Genomic DNA, 6,655 nt, shown 5'->3' on the forward strand with positions numbered 1-6,655 from the left:
TCGTGTAGGGCCCCCACGAGCACGCAAAAGGGCCGCAACACGACGTGGAATGGACTCGACTTATGTTTGAAATGGTGCTGGCGGTATTTGACATCATGAATCCAGCTGGACCGTCCAAAAATCAGCAAGAGTACGAAGGGGTTGGAGATTTGTTCTGAACGACATGTTGCTAGGCATTCCATGTATGCTCAATGATGTTAATGACTGGGAGGTTTGGTGGCCAGCGGAAGTGTTAAGCTCAGAAGAGTGTTCCTGGAACCACTCTGTAGCAGTTCTGGACATGTGGGGTGTCGCATTGTGCTGCTGGAATTGCCCTAGTCCGTCGGAATGCACAATGGACATGAATGGATGCAGATGGTCATACAAGATGCTTAGGTACGTGTCACCTGTCAGAGTCGTATCTAGACGTATCAGAGGTCCCATATCACTCCAACTGCACACTCCCCAACCATTACAGAGGCTCCCCAGTTTGAACAGTCCCCTGCTGACATGCAGGTGCAATGGATTCATGAGGTTTTCTCCATACCCGTACACGTCCATCCACTTTGTATTGTGCAGTCATCAAAGGTACACGATTAGAGCCTTCGTCTCCGAAAGCACATATCAATGAAGTTTCGTTGAAGCCCTGCACTGAAACCTGCATCAATTTGCGGAAGGGTTGTACTTCTGTCTTGGTGAACGATTATCTTCAGCCGTCGTTGGTCCCGTTTTTGCAGGATCTTTTTCCGGCCGCAGCGAAGTCGGAGGTTTGATGTATTACCGAATTCTTGATATTCACGGTACATTCGTGAAATGGTCGTACGGGAAAATCCCCACATCATCGCTACCTCGGAGATGCTGTGTCCCATCGCCCATGTGCCGGTTGTAACATCACGTTCAAACTCACTTAAATCTTGATAACCTGCCATTGTGGCAGCAGTAACCGAACTAACAACTGCACCAGACACTTGTTGTCTTATATAGCCGTTGCCGACCACTGGTCGTATTGTGCGTGTTATATATTAGAATGCTCATGCCTATACCAGTTTCGTTAGCGCTTCAGTGTGATATTTTGTATTATTCAATAAAGTTTTATTATAAAAGTACTGGTATAAAACATCGACATTTAAGTATAAGAAGAATATGTTAACTACTGTAATTTAATTCAGGCTGTTTGTAGCTGGAGTAAGTTGTCCTTTCCAGTTAAAGTGTTCTCTACCTGAAATCTTCGCTGTCACATCATAGTTCTGTTGCATATTTCAGCGTTAATGATTCATTTGTTCCTATTTCTGACTTCGGTTCCTTCTTCTCCCCATGGACTTATTATGGACAGTAATAGTATTAGGATACGTTGTAATTTACATCGACTGCAAAGAGATCAGATGTTTTAAGTGATGTGTAATCAAATGTTTTTAGGTCCGTCCGATCAGTGGTGCTAATACATCCGCGCTAGCTGCAGGAATTATTGTTTATAGCATAAAAGGAATACGTCCAGAACATGTACCCTTTCTGCAGTGACGGAAATTTATACCTGTTGCCAGACACGTTCTATTAACTGTGGGCAAGTTAAGCATCTGCAGTAAAAGATGCGCCTACCATTTCCTTTGATGCAATAACACGAATTTTGAAAACTTTGGACATGTTTTCTTTCTGCAGTTAGCGAGTCAGTTGCCTTAGACACACGTCCTATTTACTTGAGAGTTATCGTCTACCATGATCAAATACTTACGCAGTCACAGTTACTTCTTGAAATGGATTCATGTTTGTACATTCACTTACAAATATTTCTCCCCCCACACATCAAAAAGTTCCAATTGACTATTTGTTTCATGAGTATTTTTCTCTCTAAAGTGTATCAATACTTATTTCTTTCAAGAAAGTGTCCGAATTGAGTCTCCAAATAGGTTTCCTTTATTTCCATACGACTAGTTTGGGGCAGTTGCCCATCTTCTGATCATTTGTTATAGTTACCGAGTAACTCGTCGATTGCTGAGCTGATGACAGCAAACTTTCAGCTTCACGTTCAACAGTATACTCTGTAACTGTAAAAAATGACCTGAAGATGGACAACTGGCCCGAAACTGGTCATATGGAAATAAAAGAGTGATCTGTAGACTGAATTTGGGCAACGTTTTGTAAGAAACGATCGCGGTAACTCCATGAAGATTTGATTTCTTTCATCCGATTTCTTGAAAAAATTCACATAAATCGAAAAAGTCCTACGTATTTTGGCACACTCAATCGAAGCGACTGTCACGGCAAACATATCCACAACTATTCTATAACTGGAAAGTTGTCGATTAAATAAAATACTGTAATTCAAAATTTTCGGGGTTGTTTCGGTAATGGTTTCGATTTTTGACTTTTCGTAACATTCCTTTCCGCGCACAACAACATATAAAGTACTACAATAGATAAATAAGCGTTGAGATAACTTCAAAGACGCACAAGAGTTTTACTGTGGCAGGATTATCTCGTTATATAAGGAGAAAATGTTAAATTTGATGATTTCTTACATTATGGCGATCATGTGGCATTCTGCGGTGGCCTGAGTTAAGATGAAATTTAGACTTTTAGGAGTGACGAAATCGAAGGCGAGAAAAAGGAGAGGAAAAAGCAACCATTTCCATCTATGACTCCAAAAAATTCCACGTCGTCATTGCAAATGTTGCTCTTGTGAACGCTTATGTGTGTGGCTGATGATGTTGTACACTACGGAATACGATTAATGAAACATGCTGAAGGTAGTTGCAGCACAAAAAAATCGTTCATTCGCCTTTAAAAAGAAATTTAAGTTTTGTTACGCACTTTTGGAAGTTTATGTGTATCTTTGGCTTGAAAATTTAAAATAAATATAAATAAAAACATGTAAAAATAATTTTCTTTTAATTTGAGTTGTAGTTATTATTTTCCATTTCCCTGTAGCGTAAAATACTGCAATTGCTGAAATTACAGAACTATATTTTTAACTTTATGTATGCAGAGGATACCCTTATTAAGATTTTACCTAATTTTGCCTCTATTAGTAAAACAGTCGATTATTAGAACTTTTGTGAGGTCCATTGAACTTCGCTTAATCGAGACGCTATTGTAGTGGACTATTCAGGCGCACAGGACGAGTTGCACTGGGCTATGTAGAGTGCATCTAGCGAGAGCAATCTCTCTCTACCGCAGGAACGTCCAGTTAATTCAAAACGCTCGTGCTCAGATATAATGGACATAGTTTCGGAGTGCTATGTGAATTTGGTGAAAATTACGTAGGCCAGAGAGTTCGCTCTATGTTCGAATGCTGTTCTAAGCGTAAACGTCATATCGAGTTCAGATACCAGAAAATGGCAACGACAGCGTAACACAACCTTATGGAAGAATATAAAACAACCATAGAAAAATACGAAAGACTTATCACACGTTTTGGCTTAATTTCAGCTAGAAATAATATGAAGTGGTAGAAATTCGGCTGTGCCTATTAAAATCAAGGGAAATAGTGTTACAAATGTAGTGCCGGGAACTAAAAATGGACTGATTACAAAGTCCAAATACTAAAAACTTGATTTCTAAGGAAAGTAGTCTAGGAGCTGTGACAGAGTTTTCTCCGTTCCCTTCCCGTCGGTCATCGGTTAATTCTGGGCCTTGCGGGGGGGGGGGGGGGGGGGAGGGGGAGATAAAGGGAGCGCTCTCATAAATGCTCATTTTCCGCATTCGCATATGAAAATCATAGTCCAGGTGTCGAAACTCCACAAATAGTAAGCCGGGCTACTGCTTCATGAGAAGTCAAGCACTCCAAGGTGAAGAAGAAAATGGTAATCTTCGAAAGCTACAGTTTTTTTGTTCAAAAATACCTAATTCCAAAACACGGATTGGTTAGCGGAACAAACTCTAGTAGCAGTTACTTCTGTAAAATATCTGGGAGTATGCGTGCGGCACGATTTGAAGTGGAATGATCATATAAAATTAATTGTTGGTAAGGCGGGTACCAGTTTGAGATTCATTGGGAGAGTCCTTAGAAAATGTAGTCCATCAACAAAGGAGGTGGCTTACAAAACACTCGTTCGACCTATACTTGAGTATTGCTCATCAGTGTGAGATCCGTACCAGATCGGGTTGACGGAGGAGATAGAGAAGATCCAAAGAAGAGCGGCGTGTTTCGTCGCAGGGTTATTTGGTAACCGTGACAGCGTTACGGAGATGTTTAGCAAACTCAAGTGGCAGACTCTGCAAGAGAGGCGCTCTGAATCGCGGTGTAGCTTGCTCGCCAGGTTTCGAGAGGGTGCGTTTCTGGATGAGGTATCGAATTAATTGCTTCCCCCTACTTATACCTCCCGAGGAGATCACGAATGTAAAATAAGAGAGATTCGAGCGCGCACGGAGGCTTTCAAGCAGTTGTTCTTCCCGCGAACCATACGCGACTGGAACAGAAAAGGGAGGTAATGACACTGGCACGTAAAGTGCCCTCCGCCACACACCGTTGGGTGCCTTGCGGAGTATAAATGTAGATGTACTGTTCTGAGAGTTTGCTTCCCATGGACCGAAAGTGATAGATACGAGCGATCTTTCATGAACTTCATGTAATCGAACACTACAATGCACGACAATAGTCTAATGCGACGAGGGAAAACACGTGGCTAGAACAATCAGGATTTTTTTTTTATGTCGTCGACATTTCCCTCATCCGCACCTTATTTACTGTGGACCTTACTTGGCAGGGGGTTACTTGTCTCATGGTACCAAACGTCTTCTTCACACGTGGACAGTCGTCGTAATCAAACACATGTGCCGCGCCGGGTAGCCGCCTGGTTTAGGGCACATTGCCACGGTTCGCGCGGTTCTCCTTGCCGGAGAATCGAGTTCGCCCTCGGTCATGGGTGTGTCTTTTGTCATTAGCGGAAGTTAGTTTAAGTTCGATTAAGTTGTGTGTGGGGTCTGGCGTGAGGTCGGTCGCTTGACGGCGCGTTTTGGCGCGGGCCCGCCCGTTGCCGGCGCGCCGTAAGGCACGGAAGCTCGCACTGGGGCGTATCGCTTCCAGTCGGGCGTGCCGCGGCAGTCCTCACTCGGGGAAGTGATGCGTCTCTTATAGCCTCTCCTTCCCAAGTGGCTCTTTCCGCCTTCCCGTGGTGCCAGACGTCAAGCTCGGCATTCTGCCTTGCGTCAAAAGGGAGAGCTGCGACCCAACCCGATGCGAAATCGAAGGGTGCGTGGCACAGGGGGAGCTGTGTCGAGGGACCGAACACCAGTCCCTTTCTGTTCGCAGGGCACAGACCAACAGGTGCTCTGCATGCCGGCGACCTCGTTTGTCGGCGTGGGATCACGGCGCGAGTCGGCAAGGGTGCTTCGACGCGCCCCTGGGTAACCGGGGCGTGTTCTCCCAAACCCAGGAGGTGGTGACATCGCCTGGGCCAGGTTAGATGGGCCCAGACCGCCGAACGACTGGGGGATCGACCCACCACCTGAGTAGGAGTGGGTCCTCGGCCTTCAGGTGGAAGCTCGGGCTAGAAGACGGCGAAGGGCGAGGGGTGCATCCGCCTCTCCGGAGTGCTGGGTGCACTTGCCGAGGAGCGTCGTGTGAAATCGTCGGCGACGAGGCCTTCGACGGGGACCAGGGCGCTGGCAACGGCGCGCTGAACCCAGCAGCTCTGGAGTGCCCTTGACCTAGGGGCGACGTTGGTGGGCGAGCTGCAGAAGTCCCCCCCCCCCCCCCCTTGCCAGAGGAGCCGGTCCGAGGCAAGAGACGGGCTCCCATCCTTTTCTTTCAGTCGTCTAAACATGGCTGAATCAGAGACGAGTGACTCTAGTGCGACCTCGAGGGCGTCGATAGCGACTGTTCCTGCCTCACAGGACGAAGCGGAACAGAATGTGCAAACCACACTCGAGAGACATACCAAAATTAATCAAATTCTGGATTCGAGTGTAAAGAACGGTAAAATTAGCCAGGCTGCTGTCCTGGCAATTAAAAACGAGCTCGCCGCTTGGGCCATTGCAAGTGCAAAGCTTGAGGGGAGACTCGAAGAATTAGAAAAAGAGAATAACAGACTAAGAGAGCAACCAACCAAGACATGGGCTGCAGTGGCTGCACAAGCAGCCACAAAAACTCAAACCACCAAAGAAGCAATAGCTAAGGTCACAAAAAGGCCGGACACGGCGGTCTTCTTAAGATCCTTGCCCGGACAAACAGTAAAAAATGTACAAGAGATATTCACTACAACAATGGACCCTGCCAAAGACAAAATTAAAATAAATAAAGTTAAGGCAACTAAAAATGTGGTAGTAGTTGATGTAGCAACAGAAGAAGATAAGACAAAATCCTAAAAAACACCAAATTGAATACAGCAGTCAAGTGCGAACCACCAAAAAAGCGAAATCCGCTGGTGATCCTCTATGATGTACCAGTAGCTTTAACGGAATCAGATATTTATGAGACATTATACAATCAGACTTTCGGTGACATGGAATGGGAGACATTCAGACAAGACTTCAAATTACGCTTCAAAACAGGGCCCCGGGATCGTGACGTCGTACATCACGTTGCCGAGGTCTCTGGAAAGATGTGGCGCAAAATCACCACCATGGGGAGAATCTATTTAGGTTTTCATGCCATAAACGTACTGGACTACCTAGTAGTTCCCAGATGCCACAACTGTGGCGATTTAGACCACATACACAAGCATTGTGAAAGGAAGCC

This window comes from Schistocerca cancellata, chromosome 3 (genome assembly GCF_023864275.1).
Source record: "Schistocerca cancellata isolate TAMUIC-IGC-003103 chromosome 3, iqSchCanc2.1, whole genome shotgun sequence".
In the NCBI taxonomy this organism is placed as follows: Eukaryota; Metazoa; Arthropoda; class Insecta; order Orthoptera; family Acrididae; genus Schistocerca; species Schistocerca cancellata.